Genomic DNA, 20,133 nt, shown 5'->3' on the forward strand with positions numbered 1-20,133 from the left:
GCTGCGTGCGGAGAATGCGCATGCGCAGAGCAGATATGGAGCGCTCGGTAACGGGAGCTGCGCGTGTGCGGGCGGCCATGACACTGTACGGAAATCTCACTGCGCATGCGTACACTGGCCGTGACGCTGTCCATAAACGTCACGGACGTACGCCGGACGGCCATGACACTGTACGGAAAATAGATCTGCGTGTGAGAGGGCGGCCATGATAGCGTACGGAAAATGGAACTGCGCGTGCGCAAAGCGGCCATGACACTGTACGGAAAATAGAACCGCCTCTGCGAGGGCGGCCATGACAACGTACGGAAAATCTCACTGCGCATGCGCAGATCAACCGTAGAAGCGAATGGCCGCGAGCTGCGCATGCGCAGTGCCGTGGGGGATGTCTTGTTTTTTCCTTTTCTTTCCTTTTTTTTCTCGCCTTGGTTTTTTCCTCTCTTTCCTTCACTGCCTCCTCTTTTCCCCTTTCCTTTTCCTCTTCCCATTTCCCCTTTTCCTTTCTTTCTCTTTTCCTTTTTTCTTTCTCCTTCCCGCTATTTTCACCCCCTTCCCTTTCCCCTTTTTCCCTTTCCTTTCTCTCATCTCATTCCTTGTTTCCTTTCCTTTCTTCACCCCTTTCCTCTTCCCCTCCTTTTCCCTCTCTTCCCCATTTTTTTTCCTTTTTTTATCCCAGAAAATGGGGGGGGATTCAACAATTTGAACCGAATGAACATCCCAGGCAAGGGATCGATCACCAACAGGGAACCAAACCCTTCCAGCTGGGCCATATCAGAGCAATAAAGAAGAATTTATTTGGAGTTTTGGTGGATAAAATGTGAAAGATCCACTCAAGAGCCGCCTTTTCTCCTTTTACCCGTTTTTTCCCCTTTTCCCATGCTGGCCACTGGGGCTTGGAGCACCCCGGGGCGGTGGAAGGGATGCCCGCCCACAGCAGCTCCCCGGTGCCGTCATTAACACAAGAACCCTTAATTAGCGCCTCGTTACCCGCCCATTAACTCCCAACCCTTCCGCATTCCTTTGCCGCGGAATCTCCCGCGCCCGGGACGCGCGGAGGAGAGACTACAACTCCCATCAGCTCCCGCGCGCCGCAGAGCGAGGAAGAGCCGCTGTGTACTCGCACGGCACGCTGGGAGTTGTAGTCTAATGGCTGGCCCGCGCGGAGAGCCGCGCTCTCTGATTGGCTGCAAAGCAGCGGGGGCGGGCACAACCCGGAGCCGCGCGCTGTTCAACCAATGGCGAGGGAGCACAGCTGGATGACGCGACGCTCAGCCAATGGAAGCGCAGGGCGGGCGGTTCGAAGGCGCGAGGCTGAAGGCGGGAAGCAGCCATGGCGGAGGCGGCGCTGAGGTGAGGAAGCGGCTCCGAGGGGGCTCTGAGGGGGCTGTGGAGAGGCTCTGAGGGGACTCTGGAGGAGCTCTGAGGGGGCTGTGAAGGAGTTCTGAGGCGGGAGCTGTGAGGAGGCTCTGAGGGGACTCTGATGGAACTCTGAGGGGGCTTTGATGGAGCTCTGAGTGGGCTCTGATGGAGCTCTGAGTGGGCTCTGATGGAGCTCTGAGCGGACTCTGAGGAGGCTCTGATGGAGCTCTGAGTGGGCTCTGATGGAGCTCTGAGGGAGGCTCCGTGGAGGCTTTGAGGGGACTCTGAGGGGCTCTGAGAGACCTCCGAGAGGGCTTTGCGGGATCTCCGAGCAGCTCTGATGGGGGCTATGAGGAGGATCAGAGGGGCTCGAGAGAGCTCCGAGTGAGCTCCAAGGGGCTCTGATGGAGCACTGAGCAGCTTTGAGGGGGCTCTTACGGAGCTGTTGTTTTGCGGGGACAAACAAAACTCCACAGCTTTGTGAAAGTTTTATTACCTCCGCTATGTTTATTATTACAGCGCCGGATGCCTGTGGAGATTACTCTCCTTTAAAGACATGCATGCTTCTGGAATTCCAGATCCTTTTTTATCCCCCTCTTTAAATACTTCAGCGTGCAATTTTACAATAGATTCATGCATATTCATTTTTGCAAATTTCGGGTGACATTTGCCGCTAGTTCTTTATCAGAAACAATTCCTAGGTCAGGTTAACCGGCTCTCATAGCAGGTTTTTGTCTCTCTGTCTCTCCCCCTTTATCTCTGTCCTTTGGCTGAAGCAGTTTCTCTGAGCCTGGGCTTTTTACGAGAACGGGCAGTCAGACTAAACAGCTCTATTTTCAAACTAGATGTACATTTCACAAAAATCCAAATAGATTTCTGCTCTGGAGAATTTCTGCTCTGCCTCGCTGTGAGGGAACTCTGGGGCGGCTCTGGAGCTCCAGGGGAGCTCTGAGGGGATGTGAGTGGGCTCCGAGGGGCTCTGATGGAGCTCCAAGGGAGCTCTGAGGGGATGTGAGTGGGCTCCAAGGGGCTCTGATGGAGCTCTGAGGGGATGTGAGTGGGCTCCAAGGGGCTCTGATGGAGCTCCAGGGGAGCTCTGAGGGGATGTGAGTGGGCTCCAAGGGGTTCTGAGGGCGCTCCGAGGGGGCTTTGCGGGAACTCCGAGGGGTTCTGAGGGAGGAGTGGGACCTGAGTGGGTTCCGAGGGACTCTGAGTGGACTCTGAAGGAGCTCCGAGGCGGCTTTGCGGGAGCTCTCAGGAGGCTCTGAGGGCGCTCTCAGGGAGCTCTGAGCAGCTCTGATGGGGGCTTTGAGGAGGTTCCGAGGGAGCTCAGAGAGAGCTCCAAGGGGCTCTGATGGAGCACTGAGGAGCTTTGAGGGAGCTCTTGGGGGGCTCTGAGGAAGCACTCAGGGGCCTCTAATGGAGATCTGAGGGGGCTCTGAGGAGGATCAGAGGGAGCTCCAAGGGGCTCTGAGGGAGATCTGGGGGAGCTCCGAGGAAGCTCCGAGGGGATCTGAGTGGGCTCCAAGGGGCTCTGTGGGGAGGTCCGAGGGGGCTTTGCGGGAACTCTGAGGAGGCTCTGAGGGGATATGAGGGGGCTCTGAGGAGGATCAGAGGGAGCTCCAAGGGGCTCTGAGGAAGCGGTGAGGGGACTCTGACTGAGTTCCAAGGGGCTCTGAGGAGCTCTGAGTGGTCCCTGAGGGAGCTCCGAGGGGCCTTTGCGGGAACTCTGAGGAGGCTCCGAAGCGCTCTTAGGAGGATCAGAGAGAGCTCCGAGGAGGCTTTGCGGGAACTGAGGATGCGGCTCTGAGGTGAACTGAGAGGGCTCTGAGGGGTTCTGAGGAGCTCGGGAGGGGCTCCAAGGGGGCTCTGAGGTCTCCAGGCCAGCATTTGGGGCCGGCTTTGAGGAGCTCTGGGGGCTCTGATGAGCTTTGAGGAAGCGTGGTGGGGGTCCGAGGGCTCTGGGCCGGGATTTGGAGCTCCGAGGGGGGGCTCTGATGGAGCTCCGGGGCGTGGGGGGGGCTCGGATGGAGCTCCGAGGAGAGCTCAGATGGAGCTCTGAGGGGAAGCTCCGAGGGGGGCTCATATGGAGCTCCGAGGGGGGCTCAGATGGAGCTCCGAGGGGGGCTGTGATGGAGCTCCGAAGGGGGCTGTGATGGAGCTCCGAGGGGGGCTCAGATGGAGCTCCGAGGGGGGCTGTGATGGAGCTCCGAAGGGGGCTCATATGGAGCTCCGAAGGGGGCTGTGATGGAGCTCCGAGGGAGCTCTGATGGAGCTCCAAGGGCTCTGGGCTGGGATTGGGGCTCTGAGGGGAACCGGAACCCCCGGCTGGGGATTTGGGGTTTTGGGGATTTTTTGGGCTTTGGGGTTTGGTTTTTTTGAGGGTTTTGGAGTTTGGTTTGGGTTTTGGGGCTTTAGGGATTTGGGGATTTTGGGGTTTTTGAGTTTTGGGGGTTGGGTTTTGGGGATTTGGGAATTTAGGGATTTTGGGATTGGGATTTCCCTGGAATTCCCTCCCAAGCCCTGAACTCCCTCCTGGATTTGCAGCAGCTCCGGAACGCCCCGGAAACGGAGCCGGGAGCCCGACAGGTGAGACCCCAAAAACCCCAAAAAAATCCCCAAAAAATCCCCCCAGAATCCCAAATATCCCAAAATCCCAACAACCTGAAACCCAAAAACCCCCATATCCCCAAAAAACCCTGAAATTTCCGAATCCCCAAAAATCCCAAAATTCCCAAAAAATTTGAAATTCCCGTTTTTTTTTTCCAGCTCCTGCTCGGAATTCCGGACCCCTCTGTGCAAACGGCCCCGAGCTGCTCCGGGATCTGCATCCCAGAATTCCCCAAATTCCCAAAATTCCGAGCAGGAAATCCGGGAGAAACCGGCGCCGTCCCGGAAACTGCAGCTCCCAGCAGGATATCCGGGAACTCCAGCAGAAAATTTGGGAATTTTATCAGAAAACTCGGGAATTCCAGCGGGAAATTTGGGAATTGCCAGGAGTTCCCACTTTTCCGTGGGGGTTTTCTACGGGCACAGGAATTACCTGGATCCCCTGGAGAGGAAACGGCTGCGGGAGCTGCTGGGGGAGGGGAAAATCCCGGAAAAATCCCGGAATTCTGGGAATTCCAGAGCTGGGAATTTGGGGTTTGGGAGGTTTGGCGGGAAATCCAACAGGAAATCCGGGAATTCTGCTGGGAAATTTGGGAATTCTGGTGGGAAATCCGGGAATTCCAAGAAGAATCACAGCAGCTCCAAAGGGAATTCCAAGGGGAAAGGCAGCGGGAATTCCTGGAATTCCAAGATTGGGAATTCCCAGAAACCTGAGCTCAGGAATTCCCAGAATTCCAATCGTGACAATTCCCAGAATTCTGAGCTCAAGAATTCCCAGATTTCTGAGGTTGGGAATTCTGGGATTGGTGAAAATTCCTGGATTTCCAAGGCCGAGAATTCTCGGATTTCTGGGACTGTGAATTCCCAGATTTCCAGCATTGAGAATTCCCAGAATTCAGGGATTGGTGGCAATTCCCAGGCTGAGCATTCCCAGATTTCTGGGATTGCAAATTCCCAGATTTCCGAGCTCGGGAATTCCCAGAATTTCAGTGCTGGGAATTCCCAGGATTCCAAGGCCAAGAATTCCCAGATTTCTCTGGCTGGGAATTGTGGACTTGGGAATTCCCAGATTTCCAACGCTGGCAATTCCCAGATTTCCAAGGCCGAGAATTCCCAGATTTCCAAACTCGAGAATTCTGAGATTTCCAAGTTTGGGAATTCTCAGAATTCTGGGATTGCTGAAAATCCCCAGATTTCCAACGCTGACAATTCCCAGATTTCCGAGCTCAAGAATTCCCAGATTTCCAAGGCCGAGAATTCCCAGGTTTCTGGGGTTGGGAATTCCCAGATTTCCGGGGTTGGGAATTCCAGGATTTTGGGGAATTCCGGGAATTCCCAGCCCAGGGAATTCCGGGTGCTCCAGGCCGGGGTCCGGCCGCGTTTGCGGCTCCCCCGGGGCGGCGCCTTCTTCCGCAGCGGGAGCAGAGCCAGGAAAAATCCGGGAAAATCCCAAAAAACCCCCGGGGAGAATCCCCAGGAACCGGCGCGGAACCTGCCGGAAACAGCGGGCAAGGAAAACCGGGAAAAAACCGGGAAAAATCCACGGGAATGGAGCGGGAAGGAGGTGAGTGAGGGGTGGGAATCCTGGGGATTTTGGGGGAATTTTCTTGGGAATTTCAGGGGATTTGGGGAATTTTCAGGGGTTTGGGGAGAATTTCTGGAAATTTTCTTGGGAATTTCCAGGAACTTCAGGGAATTTTGGGGAGTTTCAGGGAATTTTTGGCAATTCCTGGGAATTTCCTTCAAATTTGCTTGGGAATTTCCCTGGGAATTTTCAGTGATTTTCAGGGAATTCCTGGGGACGATCACGGAATTTCTGGGGTTTTTTGGGAAATTTTTTGGGAATTTTCTTGGGAATTTCCATTGGAATTTCAGAGAATTTTCTTAGGAATTTCAGGGGATTTTCAAGGAATTCCTGGGGATTTTTGGGAATTCTGGGGAATTTGGGGGAATGTCTGGGAATTTTCTTGGGAATTTCTGTTGGAACTTCAGAAAATGTTCTTGGGAATTTTGGGGGGGGGTTTCTGGGATTTTTTGGGGATTTTCTTGGGAATTTCTGCAAATTTCAGGGAATTTCCTTGGAATTCCTGGGAATTCCTCAGAATTCCAGGGGATTTTTTGGGCATTTCAGGGAATTTCCTTGGGAATTTTGGGAAAAATTTCTGTGAATTGTGGGGAATTTTCTTGGGAACTTTCTTGGGAATTTTCACAGATTTTCCTTGGGAATTTCCTTCCAATGTCAAGGGATTTCTGGGAATTTAGGGGGATTTTGGGAAGTTCCTGGGAATTTCTGGGATTTTTGCGGAATTTTGGGGAACTTTTTGAAATTCTAGGGGGTTTTTAGGGAATTTCACAGAATTTTTGGGAATTTCCCTGAAAGTTCCTTGGAATGTCAGAGAATTTCAGGGGACTCTGGGGAATTCCCAGGATTTCCCTTGTAATTTCAAGAACTGTCAGGGAATTCCATAGATCTTTGGGAATCTTTCTGGAATTTCTGGGAATTTCTGGGACTTTTTGATATTTTTGGGAATCTCCCTTTTCCATCCCCAGATTCCCTCAAAACCCCCGGGAATGAACCCAGAATTCCAGGAAAATCCTTGGATTTCCCAACATCCCCGAATTCCCAGACTGATCCAAGATTTCCTTGGGCATTTCCCGGAATTCCATGTAAAACCCCCAGAATTCCCATTTTTCCTGCAATTCCCTCTTTTCCAGGAACCCTCTGGAACGAGCTTGGATTCCCGGGATCCCCCAGCCCAGCAGGAATTGGGTGAGTGGGGAAAGTCTCGGGAAAACTTTGGGAAAACCTTGGGAATTCTGCCCTGGAATTCCCAGCATTCCCACTGGCAATCCCTGAGCTCACAATTCTGGTTTATTTTCCGGATTTTTCCTGGATTTTCCTGGAATTTTCCCCTTTTTTTCCCAGGCTCTCCGTGCCCGGCCGGGCTCTTCCCGATTTTCCTGCCCAGCAGGAGGAGGTGAGATCCCATTTTCCCACTTTTTTCCCATTGTTTTCCCACTTTTTTCCCATTTTCCCCCCATGTTTTTCCCTGGTTTTTCCCATTTTCCCCCTGATTTTTTCCCTGATTTTTCCCATTTTTTCCCACTTTTCCCATTTATTTTTCCCATTGTTTTTCCAGGCCCCTGGAGGAGCTCCCGGCTCCCTTTGGTCCCTCTGGAAAAGCTCCCAGGAAATCCCGGGAATCCTCATGGGATCAGCTCATCATTGTGAGAGCGGCAGGAAAACGGGAATCCCGGGAATTCCAGAACCTTCCGTGGGCTGGGAAATCTGGGAATTCCATGGGAATGTTCCCTGGGTGGAAAAATGTGGGAATTCCGGGGTTCTAGAACTTTCCGTGGGATGGGAAATTCAGGAATTCTGGAATTTGGGGAGGAGAAATCTGGGAATTCCCTGGGAATGGCAATTCAGGAATTCCGCAGTTCCAGAACTTTCCACGGGAGGGGAAATCCGGGAATCCCTTGGGGACGTTTTTCCCTTAGGGGAAATCCCGGCATTCCCGGTGTGCATTCCCGGTTATCCCAGGATTTCCTGCGCTCATTCCCAGGATTCCCCCATTCCCACAATTCCCATTTTTCCCATTTTTCCCATCGGGATGAAGGGCAGGGGGGGCTGGGTCCCCGGCAGTGCGGATCCTGCGGGATGCTCTTCCCTTCTCCCATTCCTGCCATTCCCTGTGTGCATTCCCAGTTATCCCATTCCCAATTTTCCCTCATTCCTGACATTCCCTGTGTTCTTTCCTGGACTTCCCACATTCCCAGAATTCCCATTTTTCTCATTTTTCCTGATTTTCAGGACGCAGGTCAGCACTCCCTGGGTCCCCGGCAGTGCGGATCCTGCGGGATGCTCTTCCCTTCTCCCATTCCTGCCATTCCCTGTGTGCGTTCCCGGTTATCCCATTCCCAATTTTCCCTCATTCCTGACATTCCCTGTGTTTTTTCCTGGACTTCCCCCGTTCCTAGAATTCCTGGTGTTCGTTCCCATTTTCCCTCTGTCAGGACTCAGGTCAGCACTCGCTGGGCCCGCGGCAGTGCGGATCCTGCGGGACGCTCTTCCCATTCCCGGCATTCCCTGTGTTCATTCCCAGTTATCCCAGGATTCCCCCATTCCCACAACTCCCATCCCCTCATTCCCAGATTCCCAGAATGCTCTTCCCATTGCCCATTCCCGGCATTCCCTGTGTTCATTCCCAGTTATCCCAGGATTCCCCCATTCCCACAACTCCCATCCCCTCATTCCCGCATTCCCAGAATTCCCATTTTTCTCACTTTTCCTGATTTTCAGGATGCAGGTCAGCACTCGCTGGGCCCGCGGCAGTGCGGATCCTGCGGGATGCTCTTCCCTTCTCCCCATTCCCGGCATTCCCTGTGTTCATTCCCAGTTATCCCAGGATTCCCCCATTCCCAGAATTCCCAGAATTCCCATTTTCCCTTCCCCATTTCCAGGACGCGGGGCAGCACTCTCTGGGCCCGCGGCAGTGCGGCTCCTGCGGGATGCTCTTCCATTGCCCATTCCCGGCATTCCCTGTGTTCATTCCCAGTTATCCCAGGATTCCCGGTGTTCATTCCCAGTTATCCCAGGATTCCCCCATTCCCAGAATTTCCATTTTCCCTTCCCCATTTCCAGGACGCGGGGCAGCAGTCTCTGGGCCCGCGGCAGTGCGGATCCTGCGGGATGCTGTTCGCTCCCGGCGTTGCCGAGGATCGGCTGCAGCACCTGCGGCACCACCGGAGGCTGCGCCAGGCCCTGACACACACGGTCCGGCAGCGGGATGGGAATGGGGGTGTCCCGTGGGAATGATGGGAATTCCGTGGGAATGGGAACGTTCCATGGGAATGATGGGAGTGGAGATTCCAGGGGAATGATGGGAGTGGGGATTCCAGGGGAATGATGGGAGTGGAGATTCCAGGGGAATGATGGGAGTGGGGATTCCAGGGGAATGATGGGAGTGGGAATTCCAGGGGAATGGAATGCGAATGATGGGAATGGGAGTGGGGATGGGAATGGGGATCCCAGGTATTCCAGGGGAGTGGTGGGAATGGGAATGGTGGGAGTGGGAATAGGAATGGGAGTGGGAATGGGAATGATGGGAATAGGAACGACGGAATGGGAATGGTGGGAATGGGAATGGTGGGAATGATGGGAATGGTGGGAATGATGGGAATGGGAATGGTGGGAATGGGACTGCAGCATCCAGGGAGGGGGGGAGCTGGGTGGGAGGGGAGAGAGGGAATTCCAGGGGAATGGGAATATGGGAATGGGGAGAGTGGGAATGGGGGAATTCCTGGAATTTGGGGAATGGGAATTGGGATGGGGAAATGGAAATGGGAATGGGGGATGTGGGAATGGTGGGAATTTGGGAATGGCAGGAACTGTGGGAATGGGATTGGCAGAATGGGAATGAGGGACAGGAGGAATGTGGGAATTCTGGGGATGAGAGAATGGGAATGGGGGAATGATGGGAATTCTGGGAATGGCAGGAATGCAGGGATTGGGGCATGGGGGAATGGTGGGAATGTGAGAGTGCTGGGAACGATGGGAATGCAGGAATACTGGGAACAGAGGGAATGGGGGAATGTTGGGAATGGCAGGAGAAATTCCTGCCCGGGATTACTCCTTGAGATTCCTTCATGGAATTCCCTCTTGGGATTCTTCCCTGGAATTCCCTCCTGGAATTCCATCTTGGGACATACACATTCCCCAGTCATGGAATCCTGGATCCCCCAATCCTGAGGCATTCCCGGGATTCCCCCAATCCTGAGGTGATTCCCAGGATTCCCCCAATCCTGGATCCCCCAATCCTGAGGGGATTCCCGGGATTTTCCCTCGGCAGGGCTGGAAGCAGGAGCGCGTGGTGGCGGAATTCTGGGATGGGAAAATCCTCCTGATCCTTCCCGAGGATCCCAAATACGCCCTCAGGAAGGTACCGGCAATTCCTGGGGTTTCCTTTGGGAATGGAAGCTGGAATCCCAAATTCCAATGGGGTCTCATCCCGAAATCCCAATGGGATCTGATCCTGAAATCCCAATGGGATCTGATCCCGAAATCCCAAATCCTCAACGGGGTCTGATCCCGAAATCCCAATGGGATCTGATTCTGAAATCCCAAATCCTCAAGGGGAGCTGATCCCGAAATCTCAAATTCCAATGGGAGCCAGCGCCTAAATCCCAAATCCCAATGCAGTCTGATTCCTAAATCCCAGCAGGATCTGATCCCAAATCCCAACAGAGTCTGATCCCAAAACTGCAAATCCCAATGGGATCTGATCCCTAAATCCCAGCAGGACCCAATCCCTGATTCCCATCCCTCAGAAATCCCTAAATCCCTGTGCAAACCCAGCCTTTCTTGGGAACAAATCCCATTTTCATGGGAATTCCCATCCCATTTCTCTGAGAATTCCCACCCCATTTCCCCAGAAGTCCCCACCCCATTTTCCCAGGAATTCCCACCTCATTTCTCTCAGAATTGCCATCCCCTTTTCCCTGGAGTTCCCACCCCATTTTCCCAGGAATTCCCACGCTGTTTATCCTGGAGTTACCATCCCCTTCTCCCAGAATTCCCACTCCGTTTCTCCAGGAATTCCCACCCCGTTTTCCCAGGAATTCCCACCCCATTTCCCCAGCAATTCCCACCCAATTTATCCCAGTTTTCCCACTCCGTTCATCCCAGAATTCCCACCCCATTTTCCTAGGAATTCCCACCCCATTCCCCAGGAATTCCCACCCCATTTCTCTCAGAATTCCCACCCCATTTATCCCAGGAATTCCCACCCTATTTATCCCAGAATTCCCACCCCGTTTCTCCCTGCAGGCCGAGGAGGTTTTGGCCGTGGTGGATTCCGAGCTGGGTTTCCCGGAGCAGTCCCGGCTGAGTTCCGGGCAGCATTCCCGTATTTTCCCGGCGCAGTCGCGGGTGTACCTGTTTGTGAGCCCCGGGCAGTGCGTGCTGGGCTGCCTGGTGGCACAGCCCATCCGCCAGGTGCGTGATCCCCCCCAGGGATTCCCGCATCCCCAATTTCCCATTCCCAGTTTCCATCCCCATCCTTATTCCCCATTCCCAGGTCTCATCCACATTCCCGGTTCCCAATTCACATCCCCATCCCATTCCCATTTTTTCAACCCCATCCCCATTCCCATCCTGGTTCCCATTCCCAGTTTTCCATTACCATTCCCAGTCCCCATTCCCAATTCCCACTTTGCTGGTTCCCATCCCAATTCCCGTTCCCAGATTCCCATTCCCAGTTCCTGATTCCCGTTCCCAGTTTCCGTTCACAGTTTCCCATCCCTATTCCCACTTTCCATTCCCAATTCCCAGTTTCCCCATTCCCAGTTTCCCTGTTCCCTGTTCCCAGTTCCCATCCCCATTCCCAATTCCCATCTCCAGTTCTCAATTCCCAGTTTCCCCATTCCCAGTTTCCCTGTTCCCAGTTCCCATCTCCAGTTCTCAATTCCCATCTCCATTCCCAGTTTCCCATTACCATCCCCATTCCCCATTCCCAGTTCCCATTATCACATTCCCAGTTCTCATCCCCAGTCCCAATTTCCCAGTTCCCATTTCCAGTTCCCACATTTTCCATTCCCACGTTTCCATCCCCATTCCCAATTCCCATCTCCAGTTCTCAATTCTCATCCCCATTCCCATCCCTGTCCCCATTCCCATTCCCAGTTCCCATCCCCATTCTCAGCTTCCAGTTCTCATCCTCATTCCCAGTTTCCCATTCCCGGTTTCCCATTCCCAGTTCCCATTCTCAGTTCCCATTTCCATTCCCACATTCTCAGTTCCCATTCCCGCATTCCCAGTTCCTATTGCCAGTTCCCCATTCCCACATTTCCATCCCCATTCCCTGTTTCCCATTCCCAGTTCCCATTCCCAGTTCCCCGTTCCCATTCCTCATTCCCAATTCCCCATTCCCACGTTTCCATCCCCATCCCCATTCCCTGTTTCCCACTCCCAGTTCCCCATTCCCATTCCCCATTCCCAGTTTCCCAATTCTCATCCCCATTCCCAGTTTCCCATCCCCAGTTTCCCATCCCTATCCCCATTCCCTGTTTCCCACTCCCAGTTCCCCATTCCCTGTTTCCCACTCCCAGTTCCCCATTCCCAGTTCCCCATTCCCAGTTCCCCATTCCCAGTTTCCCATTCCCAGTTTCCTATTCCCAGTTCCCATTCCCATTCCCCCATTCCCAGTTCCTATTCCCGATTCCTCATTCCCACGTTTCCATCCCCATCCCCATTCCCTGTTTCCCACTCCCAGTTCCCAATTCCCATTCCCCATTCCCAGTTTCCCAATTCTCATCCCCATTCCGTTTCCCATTCCCCATTCCCAGTTTCCCAATTCCCATCCCCATCCCCAGTTTCCCATCCCTATCCCCACTCCCAGTTCCCCATTCCCAGTTCCCCATTCCCAGTTTCCTATTCCCAGTTCCCATTCCCCATTCCCAGTTCCCATTCCCATTCCCAGTTCCTATTCCCAATTCCTCATTCCCACGTTTCCATCCCCATCCCCATTCCCTGTTTCCCACTCCCAGTTCCCCATTCCCATCCCCATTCCCAGTTTCCCATCCCCAGTTTCCCATCCCTATCCCCACTCCCTGTTTCCCACTCCCAGTTCCCCATTCCCAGTTTCCTATTCCCAGTTTCCTGTTCCCCATTCCCAGTTCCCATTCCCCATTCCCAGTTCCCATTCCCATTCCCCCATTCCCAGTTCCCATTCCCATTCCCCCATTCCCAGTTCCCATTCCCATTCCCCCATTCCCAGTTCCTATTCCCAATTCCCCATTCCCACGTTTCCATCCCCATCCCCATTCCCTGTTTCCCACTCCCAGTTCCCCATTCCCAGTTCCCCATTCCCAGTTCCCCATTCCCAGTTCCCATTCCCATTCCCCCATTCCCAGTTCCTATTCCCAATTCCTCATTCCCACGTTTCCATCCCCATTCCCAGTTTCCCACTCCCAGTTCCCAATTCCCATTCCCAGTTTCCCAATTCCCATCCCCATTCCCAGTTTCCCCATCCCAATTCCCATCCCCATTCCCAATTCCCCGTTCCCACATTTCCATCCCCATTCCCGCAGGCATTCCGCGTGCTGCCGGAGCCGGGCTTGGCACCATTGCCAGACCCCCAGGACCCCCAGCATTCCCGTGATCCCCGTGACCCCCGGCATTCCCAGGATTCCCATCGGGATTCCCGTCGGGATCCGCAGAGCGATCCGTGTGCCCGCGCCTGGCGCTGCTCGCTGTGCCCGGAGCCGGCGGCGTGCGGCATCAGCCGCCTCTGGGTGCTGGGGGCGCGGCGGCGCCGCGGCATCGCCCGCAGGATGATGGACGCCCTCAGGTGGGGGGAAACAACAGCCGGGAATGCCGGGAATGTTGGGAATGGCGGGGGGAAACGGGGATTGGGGACGGGGGAAACCGGGGATTGGGGTGGGGAAATGGGAATTGGGGAGGGAGAACACGGAAAACTGGGATTGCCAGGTCTGGGAGTGCTGGACGCACTCAGGTGGGGGAAAACAGCCGGGAATGGCGGGGGGAAATGGGGATTGGGGATGGGGAACTGGAAATTGGGGATGGGGAACTGGAAATTGGGGATGGGGAAATGGGATTTGGGGAGGGAGAACACGGAAAACTGGGATTGCCAGGTCTGGGAGTGCTGGACGCCCTCAGGTGGGGGAAAACACCCGGGAATGCCGGCAATGGTGGGGGGAAATGGGGATTGGGGACGGGGAACTGGAAATTGGGGATGAGGAACTGGAAATTGGGGATGGGGAACTGGGATTTGGGGATAGGGAACTGGGATTTGGGGAGGGAGAACACGGAAAACTGGGATTGCCAGGTCTGGGAGTGCTGGACGCCCTCTGGTGGGAATGCAACCGGGAATGGCGGGAATGTTGGGAATGGCGGGATGGGAGGGGGCGGGAAAGGGAGAGTGGGAGGAAAAAGTGGGACTGGGGATGGGGAAACTGGGATGTGGGGTGGGGGAAATGGGGATGGGGAACTGGGATTGGGGAGGGGGAGACACTGGGATTTGGGGTGGGGAACTGGGATTTGGGATGGGGGGATGGGATTGGGAATGAGGAAAGTGGGATTGGGGATGGGGGGATGGGATTGGGGATAGGGGAAACTGGGATTTGGGGTGGGGGAAATGGGATTGCAGATGGGGAAATGGGATTGGGGAGGGGGAAATGGGAATGGGGAACTGGGATTGGAGATGGGGAAATGGCACGTGGGATGGGAAACTGGGATTTGATATGGGGAAAGTGGGATTTGGGATGGGGAAATAGAATTGTGGATGGGGAAAGTGGGATTTGGGCAGGGATAACAGGAAAACCGGGATTCAGGCAGGAATGTTTTTCGAGTGTTTTCCGTTTTCCCAGTCTTCTTCCTGGTGTTTCCCATTTCCTGAAATTTTCCTCGTTACTTTTCCCAAAGTTTTCCCAGTGCTTCCCATTTCCCCATTTTTTATTTTTCCCAGTGCTTCCCATTTCCCGCTCTTTATTTTTCCCGGTGTTTTCCATTTCCTGGTGATTTGATTTTTCTTGGTGTTTTCCATTCTCCCGTTATTTTTCCCGGTGCTGCCCCGTTATTTTCCCCGTTGTTTTTCCTGGTGTCGTTCCCCGTTTCCCCATTGCCAATTTCCCTCTGACCTGACGCGCGTTGTCCCGTTCCAGGCGCACGTTCGTGTTCGGGGCGGTGCTGAGTTCCCAGGATTTGGCCTTTTCCGACCCCACGGCCGACGGGAGGGGATTCGCTGCCCGCTACTGCGGCCGCCACGACTTCCTCGTCTACAGCCCCCTCGCACCGGGATCCACACCGGGATCCACGCCGGGAACACCGGGATTGGCATCGGGATCAGCACTGGGATCTGCACCGGGATCCACGGCACTGGGAACACCAGGAACACCGGGATTGGCATCGGGATCAGCACTGGGATCTGCACCGGGATCCACAGCACTGGGAACACCGGGATCAGCACTGGGATCCACAGCACCGGGATCCACACCGGGGTCTGCACCGGGAACGCTGGGATCAACACCAGGAACACCGGCACCGGGATCTGCACCGGGATCCACACCAGGAACACCGGGATCCAAGGCACCGGGATCACCGGGATCCACACCGCGATCACCAGGATCATCACCCGGATCTGCACTGGGATCGTTGATATCGACACCAGGAGCCACACCAGGATCAGCAGGAGCTGCACCGGGATCCACACCGGGATCAGCAGGATCGCCGGGATCATTGGGATCGGTATCGGGATCCACACCAGGAGCCACACTGGGATCACCGGGAGCTGCACTGGGATCTCCACCGGGATCCACACCAGGATCCAGACTGGGATCCACACCAGGATCCACAGTACCGGGATCACCACCAGGATCTGCAGCCGGATCTACACTGGGATCAGCACCAGGATCCGGACTGGGATCGACACCGGGATCAGGAGGATCACCAGGAGCTGCACCAGGATCAACACCGGGATCAGCACTGGGATCCACACTGGGATCAGCACCAGGAGCCACACAAGGATCGGCACCGGGATCAGGAGGAACACCGGGAGCTGCACCGGGATCAGCACCAGGAACCACACCAGGATCAGCGGGATCCACACCGGGATCTGCAGTGGGATCGGCACTGGGATCACCGGGATCAGCACCGCGATCCACACCGGCATCAGCAGGATCGGGATCATCAGGATTGGGATCAGGATCATTGGAGTTGAAATCAGGATCATCAGGACCAGGATCAGCAGGATCACTGGGATCAGGATTGGGATGAGCAGCGGGAGCAGTGGGATCAGCAGGATCAGGAATCCTTCCCTAAATCCTTCCCAAATCCCTAAATCCCTTGGGAATCCTTCCCTTCCAGTTGGGAATCCTTGCCTAAATCCCTTCCCTCCGGAATCACCCTTCCCTTCCCTTCCCTTCCCTTCCCTTCCCTTCCCTTCCCTTCCCTTCCCTTCCCTTCCCTTCCCTTCCCTTCCGGAATCCTTCTTTTCCTGGCATCCTTCCCTTCCTTTTCTTGGGAATGCTGAGCTCCCTTGGGAATCCTTCCCCAAATCCCATCCCTTCCAAATCCACCATTCCCTTCCTTTCTTTGGGAATCTTCCCCTTCATTCCCTTGGGAGTCTTTCCCTAAATCCCTTCCTTAAATCCTTCATTCCTTTGGGAATTCCTCCCTAAATCCCTTTGGAATCCTTCATTCCCTTGGGAAGGTTTCCCTCCCTTGGGAATGCTGAGTTCCTTGGGAAACTTTCCCTTCCCCAAATCCCTTGGGAATCTTTCCCTGGATCCCTTCCCAATCTTTCCAAATCCTTCATTCCCTTTGGAATCCTTCCCTTGGGAATCCCTCATCCCCTTCCTTTCTTTGGGAATCCTTTCCCAAATCCCATCCCTTACAAATCCACCATTCCCTCCCTTTCTTTGGGAATCTTTCCCTTCTTTTCCCTTGGGAATCCCTCCCTAAACCCCTTCCCTGAATCCTTCATTCCCTTGGGAATCCCTTCATTCCCTTCCCTTTGAGATCCTTCATTCCTTTGGGATCCCTGATTCCCTTGGGAATTCTCCTTTCCTTTGGGAATTCTCTTACCCTTGGGAATCCCTGATCCCTTTAGGAATTCCCTTTCCTTTTGGGATCCCTCATTCCCTTGGGAATTCTCCTTTCCCTTTGGGATCCTTCATTCCTTTGGAATCCCTGATTCCCTTGGGAATTCTCCTTTGGGAATTCTTACCCTTGGGAATCCCTGATTCCTTTGGGATCCCTCATTCCCTTGGGAATTCTTTCCCTTGGGGATCCCCGATTCCTTTGGGAATTCCCTTTCCTTTTGGGATCCCTCATTCCCTTGGGAATGCTCATTCCCTTTAGGTCCCTGATTCCCTTGGGAATTTTCCTTTCCCTTGGGAATCTCCCTGGGGGTCCCTCCCCTCTCCCTTCCTGCCCAGCTGCTGCTGAATTCCACTGGAAATCCTGGAATTCTCCAGGATCCCCCCAAATTCCTGCCTTTTCCCAGGTGTTTTTTTGGGATTTAAGTTAATTGGGGTCGGGGCTTCGTTAATGGGAATTGGCTTTTCCTGTTGCCTTGGAATTGGGAATTCCAGGCGTTTGTGGGAATATTCCAAGGTTTTGTGAAGATATTCCATAAATTTCTGTCAATATTCCAAGGTTTTACCACGATAACCCATAATTTTCTGTCAATATTCCAAGATTTTGTGAAGACATCCCAAAAATTTCTGTCAATATTCCAAGGTTTTCCAGGGCGTTGTGGGAATATTCCAAGGTTTTCTGGGGATATTCCATAAATTTCTGTCAATATTCCAAGTTTTTCTGATGCTGTTCCATTGTTTTCTCTCAATATTCCAAGGTTTTCTGAAGTTATTCCATAAATTTCTGAAAATACTCCAAAGTTTTCTGTTATTTCATTTTTATGGAAATATTCCAGGCTTTTTGAGTATATTCCAAGGTTTTATGGGAATATTCCAGGTTTTTGAGGATAATCAAAGGTTTTATGGGAATATTCCAGGTTTTTTGGGAATTTTTGGGGTTTTTATGGAAATATTCCGGGGGTTTTTTGGGAATTTTCCCCCCTCAGAGCACCCAAATCCCATCCAGGCTCCCTCCACTCTGGAAAACCCAAATCCCAAGGAAAAATCCAGCAATTCCAGAGAGAGGAACAAATTTATTTATTTGAAACATTCCTGAGGGAAAACTGGGGAAAATCCAACTCAAAATGAGGGAAAATCCAAGGGGAAAATTTGGGAAATTCCAGCCCAAAAATGAGGGAAAATCCAGGAAAAAACTTGGGAAAATCCAAAGCCCAGAGGGAAAATCCAAACCCCAAAAAGAGGGAATTCCAGCCCAAAAAAAGAGGGAAAATCTGACCTAAAAAATGGAGAACCCAACTTAAAAAGAGGGATAACCCAATTTAAAAAATGAGAGAAATTCCAACCTAAACTTGGGAATTCCAGCCTAAAAAAGAGGGAAAATCCAACTGAAAAAAGATGGGAAAATCCGACCTAAAAGAGGGAAAAATCCAGTGCAAAAAGCTTGGGAAAATCCGAATTCCAAAGAGTGGGAAAATGAGGGAAATCCAGCCTAAAAAAGAGGGAAAATCCAACTAAAACAGGAATGAAAATCTGACCTAAAAGAGGGAAATTCCAGCCCAAAAGGGAGGGAAAATCCAACCCTAAAAACTTGGGAAAATCCAAACTTGAAACTTGGGAAATCCAACCCCAAATTTGGGAGATTACAACCTGAAAACTTGGGAAAATCTGATTCAAAAAAGAGGGAAAATCCAAACCCCAAAGAGTGGGAAATTCAACCTAAAAACAGGGAAAAATCCAGTTAAAATAGGGGGGAAAATCCAATGGGAAAACTTGGGAAATTCCAGCCCAAAAAATCGAGGGAAAATCCAACACCAAACCTGAGGGAATCCAACCGGAAAACTTGGGAAAATCTGACCCAAAAAAGAGGGAAACTCCAACAAGAAAGGAAATCTGGGAATGTCAGAATTCTGGAATTCCAGGAGTTTCAGGCCCTGGAATTCAAGGAACGTCAGGAATCACATCCTGCTGGAAATCTGGGAATGTCAGGGCTCTGGAATTCCAGGAATGTCAGGATCCAGAGCCACATCCTGGAAATCTGGGAATATCAGGCTCTGGAAAAGTGGGAGGAGTGTCAGGTTCTGGAATCCTGGGAATGCCGGGCTCTGGAACCTCAGGAATCCCAGCTCTGTTATCCCAGGCTCGCAGGGCTCTGGAATTCTGGGAATTCCAGCTCCATAATCCTGGGAATTCCAGCTCCATAATCCTGGGAATTCCAGCTCCATTATCCCGGGAATCCCAGCTCCATTATCCCAGGATTCCAGCTCCATTATCCCGGGAATCCCAGCTCCATTATCCCGGGAATCCCAGCTCCATTATGCCAGGAATTCCAGCTCCATAATCCCGGGAATTCTAGCTCCATAATCCTGGGAATTCCAGCTCCATTATCCTGGCAATTCCAGCTCCATTATCCTGGCAATTCCAGCTCCATAATCCCAGTCTCTCAGTGCTGTGGAATTCCTTATCCATTATCCCAGGCTCTCAAGGCTCTGGAATTCTGGGCTCTGTAATCCCAGGAATTCCCGCTCCGTTATTGCAGAATTCCAGCTCTGTTATTCCAGTCTCTCAGGGCTCTGTTATCCAGGAATTCCCGCTCCGTTATCGTGGAATTCCAGCTCTGTTATCCCAGTCTCTCAGGGCTCTGTTATCCAGGAATTCCCGTTCCGTTATCGCGGAATCCCAGCTCTGTCATTCCAGAATTCCCGCTCTGTTATCCAGGTCTCTCAGGGCTCTGTTATCCCAGAATTTCCACTCCGCAATCCCAGAGTTCCTGCTCCCTTATCCCAGTGCCTTAGGGCTGTGTTATCCCAGAATTCCTGCTCCATCGTCAGTTATCCCGGCTATTCCCGCTCTGTTATCCCAACTATTCCTGTTCCGTTATCCCATCCCTCATTCCTGCTCTGTTATCCCGGCTATTCCCGCTCCGTTATCCCTCATCATTCCTGCTCTCCCAGCATTCCCACTGTCCCTCAGGGCTGTGTTATCCCGGCGTTCTCGCAGTCCCTCATCCATCATTCCCGCTCCTGTGTTATCCTGGCTATTCCCGCTCTCCTGGCATTATTCCCGCTCTGTTATCCCGGCATTCCCACTCTGTCCCTCATTCCCTCATCATTCCTGCTCTCCTGGCTGTTCCCACTCCGTGGTTATCCTGTCATTCCCACTCCGTTATCCCAACTATTCCCGTTCCGTTATCCCGTCCCTCATTCCCGCTGTGTTATCCCGGCTATTCCCGCTGTGTTATCCCATCATTCCCGCTCTGTTATTCCTCATCATTCCCGCTCTCCCACTCTGCCCTCAGGGCTGTTATCCCATCACTCCCGCAGTGTTATCCTGGCATTCCCGAGCTCTCCCCCATCCCTCATTCCCGCTCTCCCGGCATTCCTGCTCTCCCTCATAATTCCCGAGCTCTCCCCCATCCCTCATTCCCGCTCTCCCGGCATTCCTGCTCTCCCTCATAATTCCCGAGCTGTCCCCCATCCCTCATTCCCGCTCTGTTATCCCGGCTACTCCCGCTGTCCCTCAGGGCTGTGTTATCCCGTCATTCCCCCTCTG

Source organism: Ammospiza caudacuta, chromosome 3, assembly GCF_027887145.1.
Source record: "Ammospiza caudacuta isolate bAmmCau1 chromosome 3, bAmmCau1.pri, whole genome shotgun sequence".
Classification (NCBI taxonomy): Eukaryota; Metazoa; Chordata; class Aves; order Passeriformes; family Passerellidae; genus Ammospiza; species Ammospiza caudacuta.